Source organism: Equus przewalskii, chromosome 26 (assembly GCF_037783145.1).
Source record: "Equus przewalskii isolate Varuska chromosome 26, EquPr2, whole genome shotgun sequence".
Lineage (NCBI taxonomy): Eukaryota > Metazoa > Chordata > Mammalia > Perissodactyla > Equidae > Equus > Equus przewalskii.
In genome coordinates, this window is record NC_091856.1 from 27,785,543 (window position 1) to 27,805,266 (window position 19,724).

Sequence of the window (19,724 nt, forward strand, 5' to 3'; positions counted from 1 at the left end):
AGCTACTCACTCCCATGGTCATACCCAAACTCTACAGATACCAATAACTGAAATCCCCTCAATAATCATAATTTCAAGCATCTCAGTCCTCAATCATAACCTACCTCCTTCTCTTCTGGTTCATTCCTTATAGTATTCCAACTTCATTCTTCAATCCCATAGGGACATACACTAGCAATCTTTTCACTGCCCTTCATCCACCTCAGTGGATGAACTATCCTGCTTACCCAGCTTAAATTCTAATTCATAACTGTTCCTTTACATACTTCCTCAATTCCTTTGTGCCTCTCTTACTTTGCCATCCTTACTTGGCAAAACCACAATCCTTGTTAAATCCAACTATCACCTGTACCCCTGTACCTGACTGTGCCTGTAGGAAAACACACAACTATGTTAAATAATCTAGCTTTAAATTCAGATTATTCACTGTAAGTGAGCTCTAACGCGACTTAGTAATTATACCACATTTTCCTTAAGTCATTCACTCTCTCGCTCTCCTCAGTAATTATTTCATACTTTCTTCTCTCCCCGCAAACCTCCAACCATCTCCATCCACAATTGGCACTAATTACCTTATCTGCCCCTTCATTGAAAAAACTGAGCAATCAGAAGAGAACTCCCATAAGCCTCCACCACTACTGCTACCCATTTATTCTCTCTGACCCATAGATCTGCCTTCATCCTATTAATATGAAGAACTGCCCGTGCCCCTTGCAAAGGCCCCTCCTCTACTCGTGAACTAGGATCCCATTCCCTCTCACCAACTCAGACATAGCTCCACCAACTCTCCCGTTTTATTAATTTTACCTCTCTATGGGATCTTTCCCATCAGCATGCAAACATATTGTTATTTCTGTAATTTTTTTTCTTTGTGAGGAAGATTGGTCCTGATCTAACATCTGTTGCCACTCTTCCTCTTTTTGCTTGAGGAAGATTGTTGCTGAGCTAACATCTGTGCCAATCTTCCTCTATTTTATGTGGGATGCCACCTCAGTGTGTCTTGATGAACGGAGCTAGGTCTGCACCCGGGATCTGAACCTGTGAACCCCAGGCTGCCGACACAGACCACACGAACTTCACTACCCCAACCAGGCTGGTCCCTGCAAATATTTTTTAAAAGTCAAGCTCACCCCCTTCACATTCCATTTCTCTTATTCTCTTTAAAGCTATCTTCTTCAAAAGAGTGTCTATACTCACTGTCACCACTTCCTCTCCTCCTACTCTATTGAACCCATGCCAATCAAGCTTTTCGCCTCATCACCTCTCCAAAACTACTCATGTACCAATGACCACACCAATGACCTCCTTACTGCTAACATCAATTATCAATCTTCAGTCCTCCTCTAATTTAACCTGTAAGCACCAGTAGACACCCTTGATTACTTCTTTCCCCTTGAACCACTTTCTTCATGTGGCTTCCAGAACACCCCACTCTCCTGCCTCACTGCTTCTCCTTGGACTCCTTGATAACCTCTTCCTATTGAATGGCCCCAGAGTTCAGTCCTTGGACTTCTTCACTTTTCTTTCTCAATGTCCTCCTTCACTGGTCTCTTCAGTCTCATTACTTCAAATACCAATATGCACAGTCAACTTTAAATTAATTTCTCCAGCTCAAACCTCTCTCAACTTCAGACTCATTTATCTGTCTACTCAACATCTCCACTTGGATGTCTAACACACATCTCGAATTTAACATGTCCAAAACTGAACTCCAGATCTTTCTCTCTCATTTCAGATCCAATCTGTCAATCCTGTCAACTAAATCTTCAAAATATATTCAAATTCTGACCATTTCTCTCCATCACCAGCACTACCATTCTGCTCTAAGTCACCATCATCTCCCACCCGGATTACTTCAATAGTCTAACAGGTTTCCCTCCTTCTACCTATGATTCCCTACAGTCTGTTCTCAAAACAGTAGCCAGAGTAATCCTGTTAAACTTAAGGCAGGTCCACCTATAAGATGTCTTCCCTTTACCAGCAACTCTCTCACCTAACTCCTCTCCTAACTCTGTTCCAGCCACATTGGTCTACTTGCTGTTCCTCAAACATGCAAGCCATGCTTCCACTTCATGGCCTTTGCCCTTGCCCTTCATTCTGTCAGATAAATATCAAGGAAGGAGGCATATGCTATCCGCCTTCATTCACAAATTACTTTCCCAGTGTGGTCTTCCCCAATCGCCTAATTGAAAATTATAAGTTCCCTATCCCCATCATTCCTTCCTTATTCAATTTTCCTGCAATCTATTTTTCTCCTTAGCACATTTTACTACCCAACATACCACATACTTTCTTATTATCTGTTTTCCACTACTAGTATGTGTCTTTATGATGGCAGGGATTTTTGCCTACCTTGTTCACTACTACATCCCCAGAACCTGGAATAGGGCCTAGCACATAAATACCGAATGAATGAAAGAAGGAACGAAGGGAGAAAGGGAGCAAAGATTCAACAAATAATTTGGCAATGTGTTTCCAAAGCACCAAAGATGTACACTCTCCATATGCTAGTAATTCCACTTCGCATAATCTATCCCAAGGAGTATAATCAGAAATGTAAGTAATTGTTTTTGCTTGTTTCAAGTATCATTTCAAAAATTTGAAGGGGAGTAATAATAAACTCAAGTGACCCAATATTCACACTGCCCTTACAATTAGATTGTGTCCTCCCTGACTTCAAAATATACTACAGAGCTACAGTAATCAAAACAGCATGGTACCAGCACAAAAACAGGCTCACAGATCAAGAGAACAGAATTGAAAGCCTAGAAATAAAACCACACATCTATGGACAGCTAATCTTTGACAAAGGAGCTAAGAACATACAATGGAGAAAGGAAAGTCTCTTCAATAAATGGTGCTGGGAAAACCAGACAGCCACATGTAAAAGAATGAAAGTAGAGCATTCTCTTATGCCATTCACAAAAATAAACTCAAAATGGATCGAAGACTTGAAGGTAAGACTTGAAACCACAAAACTTCTAGAGGGAAATATAGGCAGTACACTCTTTGACATCAGTCTTAGAAGGATCTTTTTGGACACCATGTCTTCTCAGACAAGGAAACAAAAGAAAAAATAAACAAGTGGGACTTCATTAGACTAAAGAGCTTCTACAAGGCAAGGGAAACCAGGATTGAAACAAAAGACAACCCACCAACTGGGAAAAAATATTTGTAAATCATATATCTGACAAAGGGTTAATCTCCATAATATATAAAGAATTCACACAACTCAACAACAAAAAGTCAAACAACCTGATCAAAAAAAGGGCAGAGGAAAAGAACAGACATTTCTCCAAAGAAGAAATATGAAAAGATTCTCAACATCACTGACCATCAGGGAAATGCAAATCAAAACTACTCTAGGATATTATATAATAACCAAGACAAAAAATAACAAATGTTGGAGAGGTTGTAGAGAAAAGGGAACCCTCATATACTGCTGGTGGGAATGCAAACTTGTTCAGCCACTACGGGAAGCAGTATGGAGATTTCTCAAAAAACTAAAAATAGAAATACCATATGACCCAACTATCCCACCACTGGGTGTCTATCCAAAGAACTTGAAATCAGCAATTCAAAGAGACTTATGCACCCTATGTTCACTGCAGTATTATTTACAATAGCCAAGAAGTGGAATCAATCCAAGTGCCCATTGACTGATGATTAGATAAAGAAGATATGGGGTGTGTATATATACACACACTCACTCACACACACAAACACACACACAATGGAATACTACTCAGCCATAAAAAATGACAAAATCGTCCCATTCACAACAACATGGATGAAACTTGAGGTTATGCTAAGTGAAATAAGCCAGATAGAGAAAAACAAACACCATATGATTTCACTATGTGGAAGATGAACCAACACAAGGACAAAGAGAAATATTTAGTGGTTACAGAGGGAAGAGGGGTGGGAGGTGAGCACAAAGGGTGAAAGGGCGCACCTATAAGGTAACTGACAAATAATAATGTACAACTGAAATTTCACAATGTTGTGAACTATCATAACATTGATTAAAAAAATTAGATTGTTTCTAATGCGACCATCATTGAATTATCAAGAATTAACTCAGAATACAAAGATTTATCACACTGTGTTAGCAATTATGAGTTTTTGTTTTCAAAAGAGACTAAAGGAAACCCACCAAAACTTCTAGCTATGAGTCTTTGAGTTGTGGAATTATAGGTGATTTTTTCTTTTATTTCCTGAATTTTCCACATTTTTAAACAAAGTTCATAATTAAACCAAAAAAAACCTTTGTAAATAAAGAAATATGCTCCTGGGAAATTAGACTTAAATGGCCCACAATAGCTTATAATGTCCCCATCTGCCTCTTCCAGGAATCTACCCCTGACTACTTCAGCTCACACTGACTCATCTCCTCCGAGCTTCTTTAATATTTACTGCTTTGGTAGAATCGTAAATTATTAACACCTTATCATGCACCTAATCATTTACTATCCTAGACTGTTACTTCTCTTGTCTAAGTACTGGTCATCTCAATAAATAAAACAAGCAGCTCCCAAGGCCAGGAGCCAAGTCTCCCTTCTCTTCTGTGCTCTTCCCAAGAACCAACGTACTACAGCAGTCAAGCATAGTATGGAGCACAGAGCAGGCTGCCTTCATAAGTGCTTTCTAAATTGAACACTATTCTGAAGCGCCCTTAAGAAATTTCCCAAGGAAGATTAATTTAGTCAAGTCTCCTCCAAAAGACTCTACGGAATGCCTATTCTGTGTCACACACTGTTAGTGGCATATACCATGTCATGTCACTTAAGCTCGACAACTCTACAAGGTAAATATTGTTATCCCCACAAAACCAGGAGAAGTGACATCAGTGGCTTAGAATCATGCAGATGGTAAATGTAAAAGTCAAGATTCAAACTCATAGATTTAACTCAAAAACCTATAGGTTTTAATCCTTGTGCTTATACAGCTTACAACGTCCCATCTGTCTCTTCCAGGAATCTAGCCCTGACTACAGGTCTTAATCATTGCGCTTATACAGCAGAAGTTATCAAACTTTGGCATGCATCAAAATACCTGAAGGGCTTGATTCAGTTTCTTTTTCAGCACTTCTAGGGTAGCACCCAAGAATTTCCATTTCTAACAAGTTCCCAGGTGACGCTGATGCTGCTGGTCTAGAGACTTCACTTTGAGAATAACTATTCTACAAACTTGATAAAAACCAGCAACAAGGATCCACTCAGCAAAGTTAAGAAGAAAAGGTGAGACATCTTCAATTCTATCCTTGAGTCTCAGCTCAGGTATTACTTTTCAGTGAAAATTCTCCGACCCCTCTTCCCACCACCAGCAGGTTAGGTGCCCCTCTTATGTGTTGATCCTAAACATTCCACAGACTGGCTCAATCTATTGTGAGCATTAAGTTAGTATTACTATTAAGCTACTATTACATTTTATGTTATGTATGTGTGTATACATATATAACATATGTCTCATATATGTTCCATATATTATATTATATATATGTTACAGTTACATTATGCTACTATTACCATTATTACTACTACTATCATCACCATTATGATACCTATTACAATCTCCTTCTATGGGCTCTCCAGTATTATAGAGGCTGGAAAGCTAAAAACTTTATTTCCCAAAGGCCCCTGCAACTAGGATACCAGGTGTGATTTAGGTTCTGCCAATCAGATCCACCTGGTGAGACTTGAAATCAGAGGACAGGCAAGGGGGAATAAGGGGGTAACATGAGGAACCTACTTTTCTCATGCAGAACTAGCAGGAATAGTATGACGGCTCTGGAGGCAACAACCTTGATAGAGACTTCCTGAGCCCCAATGGCAAAGGTAGGAATATCCTGGGGCTGACATCTGGGGTGGCAACTTCCAGATTCCCCTACCTTCTCGACATGGCAGAGGTAGTAGTTTTCTCGGAGTGCCACTTCTGCAGTGTTACTCTGAAAGTCATTCCTGGAGATTCAGCCTAAAGCCTGTTCCTCCAATCTTTCCAATGATTCTGTAAACATCAACTTTTCTGTACTCAATCCTTTTCCTGATAGAGTAGCTTCTCTTATCTTCAGCTGGACTTTGACTGATACCCATCCTGTGCATACCTTTTCCTACACTTATACTGGACTATAATCTTCCATTTACTTGCCGACCTCTCCCACCAAACCCTAGCTTTCTTGACAGTAGAGCCACTTTTATTTTATCTTTGTATCCTCTACTAGAACACTATCTGACTCATAGTACACAATCCTTTTTTAGTAAGCTCTTACACAATCATAATAGCCATTATAATGTGAAAAAGATTCGGCATGAATATTAAAGTGTTGGACTGGGAATCAGTAGGCCTAGATTCTGCCACTATGTGATCTTAAATGAGTCTCTGAACCTGAATTCTTTCAAATATAAACTGAAAGTGTTGACTAAATGAGTTTTCTTGACTCTAAACTCCTATCATTCTATGATCTAAAATCCTTAGACAAATCCTTGCTTTGGCAAAACGTCCATATCTGTTAGCAACCTTTAAAGGAAAATGGCCCATGGGGCTGGCCCCGTGGCCCAGTGGTTAAGTTTGTGCGCTCCGCTTCATCGGCCCAGGGTTTCACTGATTTCAATCCTGGGCGTGGACATGGCACCGCTCATCAGGCCATGCTGAGGGGGCATCCCACATGCCACAACTGAAAGGACCCACAACTAAAAATACACAACTACATACAGAGGGGCTTTGGGGAGAAAAAGGAAAAAAATAAAATAAAATCTTTAAAGGAAAATGGCCCTGAGGAAAGCACTTCTTTCTGGTTTTCCCTATGGCCAACCACCCAACGGAGTTAACATGACTCTTAGAAAAGATAGAAAACAATTCCAAAGTCCTTTCAATGAAGTAAAATTCTAAATTTAAGCAACAGTTGCTACTTAAATACCTTTCTACTTATGCCTTTTAAATTAAGGATTTAGAATGTCTGAACGCTGAAATACATATTTCCCATTAAGAAGGAATTAATTCAATAATTGTCCTAAACTGGACCTACACACTTGATGTAACACTAAGAACTTTAAAGACTCTTTTTGTCCTCTCAGCCTGGCTCTATAACTTTGCTTCTAGGATATCACTTCATAATCTGGAGACGTTTCCTCCCTCTTGCCATTACCATAAAACCTGCATTCTGTAAAGTCCCAGCCTCCATTCAAGAACCAATAAAGCCTTTTAGGAGACAACAGAAGAATTCTTGGCTTGGGGTAACTCTATGAGATCCCTCCTCCTCCATTTGCATTTCCTCAATAGTCTTACAAACACCATCACCTATGTGCTTTCCTGTTACTAGGCAACTCTCAGCTGGGTGGAATTCATCAAGGTTTACCTAGCCTCTGGACTCTGCATCCAAGCTGGCTGACAGGCTAGTGAGGGCAAGCTCAGTGGAGCCAGGTGAGGAAACGGGGCTTGAGAAGCACGGCACACAGCAGGCACATAGGAAATGGGAATTGTTGCAGGGGACAGGGAGCAGTTAGAGCAGCAGAAGGCCGGTACACAAATTTTTAAAAGAAGAAAGAAAAACAATCCAAACTCCATGATGCCTAAAGCTAGCCACCATCAAAATTCCAATAACTTCTTCCAGCTCTTCTCCAAGGCAGAATAAACTAGGATTCTCAGAGAATGAGCCCATGCTCAGGATGCACTGAGACAAAGGTGTAGCAGCAAAAGCAGCCGTCTTACTGCTTCTCTCAGACTTGCTCACGCAGTCCCTCACATAGTTATCCTTGAATAAACAAAACTCATTTCTGAGAACAGGAATGGGGCTTTGTCAGGGCTGGTCCTTTCCAACTGCAATCTGGGGGTGGGGAATGGGTAACAATTCATGGGACGCAGCAAACAAAGATTGTGAAGTGCTTTTCCAAGGCACAGATCAGAACCTTCTCCCTACACATCCTAGTCAGGACAAACCTGCCCCATAGCCCACTGCACCACCAGGGCCCTGTGCTATGACCACAAAGTCCAGGTAGCATTCCTTCCTCCAGTATCTCACCCTATGGAAGACAACCCATATACTGCTGCCACAGTAGCTCAACATACACACCCAAGTCTAACTATGTTCCTCCTAGAGCTCCCTGGCATCGACGGGATTATACAAACAGTGAACAGAAAGGCGAACTCCATGCCTGAGAGGAGAAAGCTGAAGACTCTCAGGGCTAACACAGCTGGCTGGAAACCATCTGGGCAAGATCACTCCAGACTATTACTGAGGAGCTGGTGCAGGTGGTGACAGGACTGGATTTCAATACTGACTCTTCTACTAATTAGCTTGTGATGGTTATTTAAACTTTCTGTGCTTGGTTTCCTCATCTGTAAAGATGAGGATTAAGATAGCATCTATTTCATAGGGCTGCTATGAAGTATTAAATGAAATAATACATTTAAAGAAGCTGAACTAATGCCTGACATGTGGTAAGCTAAGAGTATATTTTAGGCATTATTATCATCTTTAATATTATTTTCCATAATAGTGTGGCAAGTGACAAAGAGAATGAGCATTGAAGTCAGTCCTAAATTAGAATCTTGATTCAACTATTTAATAGCTGTGTGATCCTGGACAAATCACTTTTTCGAGCCCCACCATCCTGACCTGTAAGTTGGGCATAATGTCTGCCTCACAGAATTTTCAGGATTAAGTAAAACACTGGGTGTGAAGCACTTTGAACAGTGGCCAGCACCTAGTAGATGCTTAACACTCTTTTTTCTCCCAGGGCTACCCATATGCAGAGGGCATATAAAAACAATAAACAGCTTCTGAAGTAACCAACTATTCAGTTCCTCTCTGGCTGTGACCCTCTACTTATGTAGACCTGGAGTCTCCATCACGCTCGATTTCTGAGCTGCACTTAAAACCCTGCCCCTTCCCGGGCAGCCCTTCTGTACTGCTGCTCCCCTTCGTTTCCCAGTGAGATGCCTGATCTTTTACATTTGTCCTGTTATTCTGGTTAGGCCAGACAGGATCTCCTACTGATTCATGCGGGGCTCCCAGCCTGTCCTTGCCCCTGGTTGCTTACCATTGGTCCTCTCCAAGAAGGTCCAATCTTGAGGAGCAGTAACATGAGGTTGTCAAACCACCTTGACATTTCCCTTCCAAAGTGAAAAAAAGTGGCCAGTGAACAGTGGGTCATTCATTGAAGTTTTTTTTTTTTTTTGAAGATTATCCCTGAGCTAACTGCTGCTAACCTTCCTCTTTTTGCTGAGGAAGCCTGGCCCTGAGCTGACATCCATGCCCATCTCCCTCTACTTTATATGGGGGACGCCTGCCACAGCATGGCTTGCCAAGCAGTGCCATGTCCGCACCGGGGATCCAACCAGTGAACCCCGGGCCACCAAAGCAGAACGTGTGAACTTAACTGCTGCGCCACTAGGCCGGCCCCTGAAGATTATTTTTATAAACCCACTATTAGTAGTGTGTTAGGCAGTAAGAGGGCTTCAAGAGACATGATCCATGGTCCCTCCCTGGTAAGACGCAACAAACACTCACCTGAAATTGCCCACATACAACAGAAATTAGGACAGCTTTGAAAGAGGGGTGAGTAGGTGACTTAAGAACCCTCACATCTAATCAAATGAGGTTAAGAAAGGTAGTAGCCTCTGGCCAACAATTGTATCTGCTCCCCTGTCCCACCCAGCACAGCCTGGAGTTATCCAACATTTCAATTCAAACTTGAATTCTTTTATCCTTCTTGCTTGAAGCTTTCACCAGAACCTGGTACGCAATCAACCTGGCCTCTCCTTCCCCTCGCAGCCTCCAAATTGAAGGCATTTCCTAAGGGGATGGGACAGCAGACCCCAGACCTTACCAGACTGAAAGATGTGAGAAAAGGGTTGCAAAGAGGTGCTGAAGTTTTACAATACCCTAAATTCTGTTATGCTTTTTCCCCTCATCAGATTAGCAAAGGTTAAAAATACGGGAAACATCTGGAGACTGAAGCATCTGGGGAAACGAGCACTCTCAATATTCTTGGTAATTAGCAGTGTGATTGGATGTAAAGCAATTTAGTATAATTTTTCAGCAGCATAAATAAAATCAATTTTAAATGTCCATGCCTTTTAAACCACCAATTTTACTTCTGGAAAAGCATCCATGGAACTCATGGAGATCACTGTCTTCTACAAAGAAGTTCATTACAGTGTTCAAAATACTGAAAATATGAACCCAACTAAATATTAACAGGGCAATGGTTAAATTATGATAAATCCATGCAACAGATTATAGAGTCACTAAGAGTGATTTAGGAGGATGTGGAGCAATGAGAACTCTCATATACTGCTAAAGGGACAATAAATTGATACAACCACTTTAGAAACTATTTGATGATATTTATGCCCAAGAGAAAAAAGTGTATATGTTTACCAAAAGGCAGTACAAGAATATTCTTGGTAGCTTTAATGCTAATAGTAAAACAAAAGTGTCAATCAACATAAAGATGAATAAATTGTGGTATATCATACAGTGGAATACTATACAGCAAATAGAAAAAATGAACTACATGCAACAACATGGATGAATCTCACAGACATACTTTTGAGCGAAAGAAACTATATGACCCCATTTATATGAAGTTCAAAAACAAGTAAGACTAATATATAGTGATGACAATCAAAATAGCAGTTGCCTCTAGAGGGAGGAGAAGAAGGGAGGATACTGACTAGGAGGGAGCACAAGGGAGCCTTCTAGGGTGCCACAAATGATGCTTTTCCCCAAGTTTTATTGAAGTATAATTGACATGTAAAACTCGCATATATTTAAAGTGTACAACTTGATTTTTTTTTTTTTTAAAGATTTTATTTTTTCCTTTTTCTCCCCAAAGCCCCCCGGTACATAGTTGTGTATTCTTCGTTGTGGGTTCTTCTAGTTGTGGCATGTGGGACGCTGCCTCAGCGTGGTCTGATGAGCAGTGCCATGTCCGTGCCCAGGATTCAAACCAACGAAACACTGGGCCGCCTGCAGCGGAGCGCGCGAACTTAACCACTCGGCCACGGGGCCAGCCCCCAACTTGATTTTTGATATACAAATGCATTGTGAAATAATCACCACAATCAAGTTAAATAACCTATCTATCACATAGCTACCTCTTGTGTGTGTAGTGAGAACACTTAAGATCTACCCTCTTGGCAAATTTCAAGTATACAATTCAGTATTGTTAACTATAGCCGCGTTGATGTACCATGAACAATCTTAATCTGGTAGGGGTTATACAAGTATATACATTCATCAAGCTGTATGCTTAGTCTCGTAGTTTTACCTCTTTGCCAAACATTGATAAATTTTTAAAAATAAAGTGATTTAGAACTATAAATGACATGAAAAGGTATCTATTAAAATAATTTTTAATTGGACCTCAAATACTTTTACTGCCATACAGATTTAACAAATATTAACTTTTTACTACTTGAGTTGGCATATTTTACATATTACATAACTCACCCATTTCAAGTGCATAATTCAATGCTTATTAGTAAATTTACCAAGTTGTTCAACCATCACCATAAATCAGCTTTAGAACATTTTCATCATCCCAATGAAGTCCCTCACGCCCCTTTACTGTTAATCTATATTCCTACCCCTATTCCAAGCAACCATTAATCTGCTATCTGCCCCTTGAGATTTGCTTTTTCTGGACAGTCATCTAAATGAGCTCATACAATCTGTGGCCTCTTGCATCTTGCTTCTTTCATTTAGCAAAATGTTTTTGAAGTTCATCCACATCATGGCACACATATCAGTAGTTTGTTCCTTTTTATAGCTGAATAGTTTTCTATTACATGAATATACCACATTTTGTCTATTAAGTCACCAGTTGTTGGACAGAAATCTTAACTTTTGGCAACATTTGTATTTACAAAAATAGAGAAAGCACCACCTCCCACCACTACCCCAATTCTCCAACTCCTCCCCTTCCCAGAAGTCACCATTACCCCACAGCTGGTGTGCAACCTTCCCCTTCATGCATTTATGCTTTTAATACATATGAATGCACCCATGACAAATATCACGGTTTTGTTTTTAACATTTACATATCCAGGATATTGCACATATTTTTCAACTTGTTTTTTTTTTTACTCACAATTACATTTTTGAGATTTGTTCATTTTCTTTCAAGTAGATTGGATTCATTCATTTTAAATGTTACTAAATTCCCCAATCATGAGTGTCATAACTTATCCATTCCCCTATTGATGGACATTTAAGTTTTCAATGTTGTTCTATTATAAAAAACTGATGCCATGAACATTCTTGACTATGCCTCCTTGTGCACATATGACAATTTCTCTACATTATCTACTTAAAAGTGAAACTGCTGGTTCCTAGGGTATGAGCACCTTCCACTTTACTAGGTATTGCTAAAGCACTTAGGAGTTTTTGTTTCCCCACATTCTTACCAATACTTGGTATTATTCAACTGTTAAAATATTCTGCCACTCTCACATATGAAATAGTATCTCATGGTTTTGATTTGTATTTTCTTGATTTTTTGTGATGTAATCTTTTCATATGATTACTAACCATTTGGATTTCTTCCTTTGTGACTTGCCCATTTAATTTTTTTTTTTTTTTTTTTTTTGCCTATTTTTCTACTTCTTTTAAGTTCCTTATGTATTCTGGATACCAAGCCTTGCAAAAATTTTTCTTCAATCTGAAAATTTTCTTATTTTGTTTAGAGTATCTTTTGCCATACCAAAGTTTTAAAGTTTTAGTGTACTCAAATCAAGTCTTCTCCATCATGCTTTGTGCTTTTTCATATCTTATTCAAGAAATCCTTTCCTATCGAGACCTCTAAAAATATTCTCACATTCTCTTCGAAAAGTTATGAACTTTTGCTTTTTAATATAGGTTTTTAATCCAGCTGTAATTTACTTTTATGAATGCTGTGAGCAGGAGATGTTTTTCAAATGGATAACTAATTGTCTCTCAGCGTATGGTGATGGATTGTAATTAGTGTCTGGGTGGTAAACATGATGTAATCTACACAGAAATCAAAATATAATGATGTACATCTGAAATTTATATAATGCTATAAACTAATATTACCACAATAAAAAAAATTGTCTTTCAAATAGCAGAACTGCCTGGTGACAGCCATTTAACTCCTAACTCCTAAGGACAGCAGGCAAAGCCCTCCTCATCCAAAAAAATGCTTAGGGAAAGGGTTTGATATTTCTTAACATCCTTTAAATATGACAAGTCATAGCTAGCGAGATTTGGTAGGGCAGAAGGTACCAGAATATATTGCATCAGTTTTTCTTAGACCTGAAGGAAAAGACTTGATTCATCTTTGTCCAACCGAAGTGCAATGAATCCAAACAGATACCGGACCAATAACCAAGTGAAAATACTAAGCAACAGCAAAATGGTCAGACATTTCTACCAGCTTTCTGTTACACTCTTGAAATACCAAGTTTTAAGAGAGTTCCATGGGGACGTAAATCCAAACTTTTACCTAGCCCTCAAAATTCACAATCTCACAGCTTCCCTCTCCTTTCCAAAGATTAGATTTAGAAAAGGGTCACTTCGGTAAATGTTTATCTCAATAGCTACAATGTTAAGAACAAAGAAATGTCTCACTTGATACTGCTACAACCATCACTAAACTTCAGTCATAGTGATATTCTTGCATAAACTAACAAAAATTATTTCGCTGATATTAATCCTCCTGTAACGACTTTGGAGATTTTTACATAATATTGCATTTACCATAATAATTTACATAATATAGCTAGTATCAAGCAGCTAAATTTGAATTCTTTGTTCTCTTGAAAAAGGGAAAGAACACCATTTTAAGTTAATGATATGTTTCTAAATATGACATTATAAGGCATTCTTAAGGAGGTACGTAATACAGACATTGATAATTTACCAAATAAATTCACTGTGATCAATTCTTTTGTAAAAATTCACAGGAACTCTTAATGAAAGCAAATGTTAATTTAATATTTTTTACCCCTTCCTTCTCCTGCCATCTATTAGAACCTAACTTATTGAGAATATAATTTTTAACGGTATTTCTTTGCAAATGCTATACTGCAACTGCTGTATAATTACCTTTTAGGCTGCAAATTTTCAGCATTCTACATTATAATATACTTTATATATACTTAAAAACGTAAACTCAATGGTCAAGTAAACAAAAAAGGTACTCTTTGGTTTAAAAAATTCATTAAGCATAATAAATTCAATTAGACACAGTATGAGGTTTTCCTCAAAGCCATACAATAATAATACAAATATTGTATTGTTCAAATATTCTCATTGTTATACAGGTTGTCACATTTCACTTTTAATAGGAACTGACTCAAAGAGACCTTGGAACAAAAGTATCCTAACCAAGTAGCAGTTCCCAAAGTGTCATGCTAAAAAAACATTACTCTCCAATTCACACAATTCAAACAATCAAATCAGAGAACAACCACTCCTTTTATTACTAGAACAATGCACACTAGTTTCCTGTGTCCGAGTGATGCTACCTTAAAAATATTTAAACAAGAAAAACTAAAAATGCAATAATTGGAATAATATTAATACTAATAAAATATTTGTAAAACTGATCAGTTAAGATCTTATTCATTGAACGATATTTTTGTGAGTTAAGCAATGATTCCAACTTTAGCTGAAAACAAATAAATTAAAATTCCTTAAAGGAATTCCTAATGCTCACAGTCTTCTTCATTAAAAAGATAAAACTAAAAGTGATTCAACATATAAAAGACCAAATCCCACTAGAAAAGAAGTGATGCGGTAGGAAGTGATGAGGTAGGAAATTAAATCTTATTGAAACTAAGATGATGGAAATAAAACACTACCTTCATAACAAAGATATCACAAACAGCTGCATTCTTTACAATTATTCATTCAAGATATAATTTGCTCTCCTGCAGTGTCAGATGCTAATGCAACCGATTTTATACAATCTAAGCACTGTCTACAGACGCACCTTCTGTTTTTAAATCAGCAGGAATCACTGACCAGCATAAGGAGTATTCCTAACTAATCAGCCAATGTGTAAAGACTGACACTCCCCAAATACACATTTGACCATATAACTGCTTCAGTGAATTCACGTGACTACAAACAACTGCAACACACTGAACAACCCTAATTTCAAAAGGATCAGAGTCAGTTATTGCAAATAGCCATTGTGCTGCAGATCAGGAATAACTCCTAATAACCCCTCCCTCAAAGGGGGGAATTTGTTTTATTAAAAGCATGTTTTCCAAGAGAATTCCTAAAGATACACATAGGAAGAACTTTTCTAATTTTCCAAACTGACTTTATTCTATAACATCTAACAATGTGAGGAGGCTGAAACACGTCTACGATTTAGTCTTTCTGGACAATCTAGCTATCTGTACAAAAAGCACAAAACTGCTGTAATAATTCAAAAAGAATAGGAAAACTTACCACAACATATTCAGAGGATAAGGAGAAAGGCGACAAGTACTGAGGACCTATTTGGCAATGAGCCCTGAACTCATTTAATATTTTCTTTTTTAATCTTCACAACAATCTTATGAGATAGGCACGATGATTCTTAAACTACAGATGAAGAACCAAATCTTAGAGATAAACTGATGTCCCCAAGGTTATGCAGCTAGTAAATGACAGAGCCAAGATTTAATTTCAATTTTGTAGGACTGCAAAGTCCAAACTTTCATCTGCACCAAGCTCTCTCCACAAAAAAAAAAAAAAAAAAAGGGTGAAATATGCTTTATGGACTAAGCTGAGAAGTTAAATGCTGTAGATGAAGTTGTTTCTAAGGAGATTTACAATTCCAAATAAGTATTTTACAAACTTATTTAATATGACTCTTTCTTAAGTTGGGAATATTTGATACATCAACCATCTGTGACAAATATCTATAATAAAATCTGTAACAAATACCAGAACACAATTGGAGGAATATAAATAATTACCTGGCCCTCTAACACTACCCTTGGGGTAACTGAGGGATTCATTTCAATAGTCTCTTGAACAGAGCCAAACATCATGTTATTTTGAGTTCACAAAGGACTGTACAGTTTTCAAAGAGCTTTCTCACGCGTTAGAATTCATAAAATCCTCTACACAATCCAGTGAAAAAATTAAAAGAATATAGTGGCTACGTAAAAGAAAGAGAGGTATTCTACACACAGACAGTAGTACTCATCAGTCCCCAGCTAACTCTATCCCTACACCCTCTCAGAGGCAAAAACACGGCCACTCAGATGGAAAGAGCTGTAGACAGCTTACTTCTCTCACCTGTGATCCTCCCTCAAGGCTCAAGGGAGCAGGCCACTTCTGGCAGAACTCCATGCACTACTGCAAGAGAATACTGCCCTGTTCCAGAACTACCCAATCTCTTTACATAAACAATCCCAAGTATTACTACCATCATTTCAGAATGACAAAGTTAAGGTTTAGAGCTTAGATGATTAATAAGATCACAAAGTAAGGGGCAGGGACAAGATTCAGACCCACATTTGGCCTTCAAGATCAGAGATTATTACCTTCCCTAAAACTGCTTAGAAAGATAACTCATCTTTATACCAAATTACAATAGGAAACATAAAATTAGAGATATTTCACTGTAGGAGATTACAAATGATAAACAGCATGTTGGTCCACATTTTGGGAGGTTTGAGGAAGAGTATATCCTTTTATCTGAAGACATACACTTAAAATTGCTCATCATCCATGTGTAATGGTAATATAAGTTGATCAACTTTTTAATATATTGGAATTTTTACATCCAAATGAGTATTACCCTCACAAAATAATAACCTTAACAAGGCAATACACTTATTTCAATATTAAATTATTTTGCGAGTCCCCTTTGGAAACTTGCCTCAGAGATTTAAACGGAATGTTCATTTAAATCTCTCATATTTTCCTAGTCGGAATATAATGGATACAGTCTTCTGGAATATGATTAGGCATTACATAGTAAAGGCCTTAAGAATGTGCCAGCCCTGAACAAATCAGCAGCCTCATTGAGTTTCAGCGCCCTCATCTGTAATATGAAGACAGTGAACTAATTATTTTAAAACATACTTCTAGTTCTAAGAGTCTAGGTAACCATGCCTAGCCTTAAGACAGGCATCACTCACATTGTTGAGTCTCTTTTCCATACTTACTCCCTTCAAGTATAGGTAATATTAGATCTAAATTTCATTCACACAATACATTCTCTTTTATATAGACCAGAATAGCCAACTAATGTCTCACTCTTGCAAATATTACTTTTTCAGAAGAAGGTCTTAATTCAACATATTTATAACTAAATAGCAAAGAGAAGGATTCTCAAAATAAAAATAGGATCTACTTCTAAAGCAAACTTAATCAACTACTATTATGAAACAGATACTGCTCGTAACCTCTAAATGGTATTTTTTCCAACATCTTGGCACCAAAGGTCCAAAAATCATGAGGTCTAATAGTGACTCACATCAACTTCCCTCAAAGCAAACCCAGATTTTTCAATAAAGTCGTAGAATTAAACTTAGATGAAGTGGGTCGTGAGAACTGAGGAAATTATCACAAGCTATTTCTCCTAAAATAAAGCTTTGACATTTTTTTATATTAAAAAAAATAAAGAATGTGCCAGCCCTTTGAGCAGGTAATTCAACTTCTAGAAATATACTAAAAGGAAATGCTAATAAATGTATATAATGATGGTCATTATCATATTGCTTATAATAGCAAAACCGGAATCCTGACTAAATAAATTATGATAAATTTATATGATGAACTACAATACATCCATTAAAAATCATATTGTAGAACAGAAGTTCTCAATGTATGGTCCCTGAGCCAGCAGAATCATCACCACTTAGAAACTTGTTAAAAATACAAGTTCACCAGGGGCCAGCCTGATGGCACAGCGGTTAAGTTCGCACGTTCTGCTTCGGCAGCCCAGGGTTCCCCGGTTCAGATCCCAGGTGCAGACATATGCACTGCTTGTCAAGCCATGCTATGGCAGGCATCCTACATATAAAGTAGAGGAAGATGGTCATGGATGTTAGCTCAGGGCCAGTCTTCCTCAGCAAAAAGAGGAGGATTGGCAGCAGATGTTAGCTCAGGGCTAATCTTCCTCAAAAAAGAAAAACAAAAACAAAACAATACACCAGACCTACTTAATCAAACTCTGGGCATGGGGTCTAGAAAGCTAGTCTTTCAAAAGCTCCCCAGGTGGCAGTCATGCACACTAAAGTTTGAGAACTGTGGCAGAATAGTATTTAACAACTATCTGCTGAGACCATTTCTCCATCCCAAATTTTAAAGAGCAGCTATACAATCCTCTGCCTCCTTTGCATAAAATTACACACCGTACAAATACATGCACAGACACACATGTACATGCACACACATGTGCACACACACAGAGGTATCTTCACTATCATCCAAACTCTAACCATTCCAATAGAGTCAAATAAATGTTTAGATGAATCTCTCGCAAATCCAAAGTCTTGCTATTTGTCATCCAAAATTCAGGAACGAAATATTATAGCTTCAGATAACACAGTAGTCCTTGCCTCCCAAATTTACGAAACAAAGAGATTCAAAGAAGAGATATTTGGTATAAATTGTATATAGATACAGGTGTTAACATATCCCAGAATATTACCAATGATTACACCTAGGGATTGGGATTAGAAGCTATTTTAGTTTTTTTGTTTCTGCTTTTCTGAGTTTTAAAAATAATCTTCAATATAGATATTCTAAGTTGAAACTTAAAAGATTATTTTACCATCCCCTTGGCACACGCCACTTCTCCCGCCAAGCCGTGGAGTCTGTTTCCCCTCTCCTTCAACTGGGCTGACTTTGTGACTTGCTTTGAACAACAGAATGCAGCAGAAATCACAATGACCCACTTTGGGACCTAGGTCCTTAGAGGCTTGGCAGCTCCTGCTTTCATCCTTTTGGGATCTGGCTGCTGTGTATCTCAGACTAGACTTCTACAGGAAGAGAGGCCACTTGGACACAGAAAGGCCCAGCCAGATCCAGTGGTTCCAGCCACCCAGGAGACACATGAGACACACAAGTGAAGTCATTTTGGACATTTGAGCTCCCAGCTGAGTGACTCCAGGTGAAACTCGCGGTGCCAAACTGCCCAGGTGAGCCCAGCCAATCCACAGAAGCATGAGAAATAATAAATCAGTGTTGTGCCAAGTAATGAAGTTTTGGGGTGATTTTTCTAGGCAACAATAGGTAACCAAAAAATTTTTATTTGCTTTCTATATCTTATATGTGATAAATAATCTTTTGTAGGATTAAAGTTTTAATTTGTAAGTTACTTATATCCAGAGTGAATAACATAATAGCATTTGGGGGGAGGGGGCCATGAGGAAGATTAGCCCTGAGCTAACATCTGCCACCAATCCTCCTGTTTTTGCTGAGGAAGACTGGCCCTGAGCTAACATACGTGCCCATCTTCCTCTAGTTTATATATGGGACACCTCCCACAGCACAGCTTGACAAGCAGTACATAGGTCCACACCTGGGTTCCGAATGGGCGAACCCCAGGCCGCTGAAGCAGAATGCGTGAACTTAACCGCTGCACCACCAGGCTGGCCCCAATAATGGTATTTTATATTCAAAACGTACAAAATTGATTGTCTTGTGGGATTTCAAAAAATGGCTGAAGCAACAGCACTATCACCAATTATCTATGTCAGTTTCCTCGTGATAAATAAGAATGGTCTGTACTTTTCTTTTTTAT

At 38.4% G+C, this 19,724-nt stretch overlaps 1 protein-coding gene across 20 annotated transcripts in view; it reads right to left on the minus strand.

The window, feature by feature from the left end:
- DENND1A (DENN domain containing 1A) overlaps positions 1-19,724 on the minus strand; it is a 513,391-nt gene that overhangs the window by 386,614 nt on the left and 107,053 nt on the right. The window lies entirely within an intron of this gene.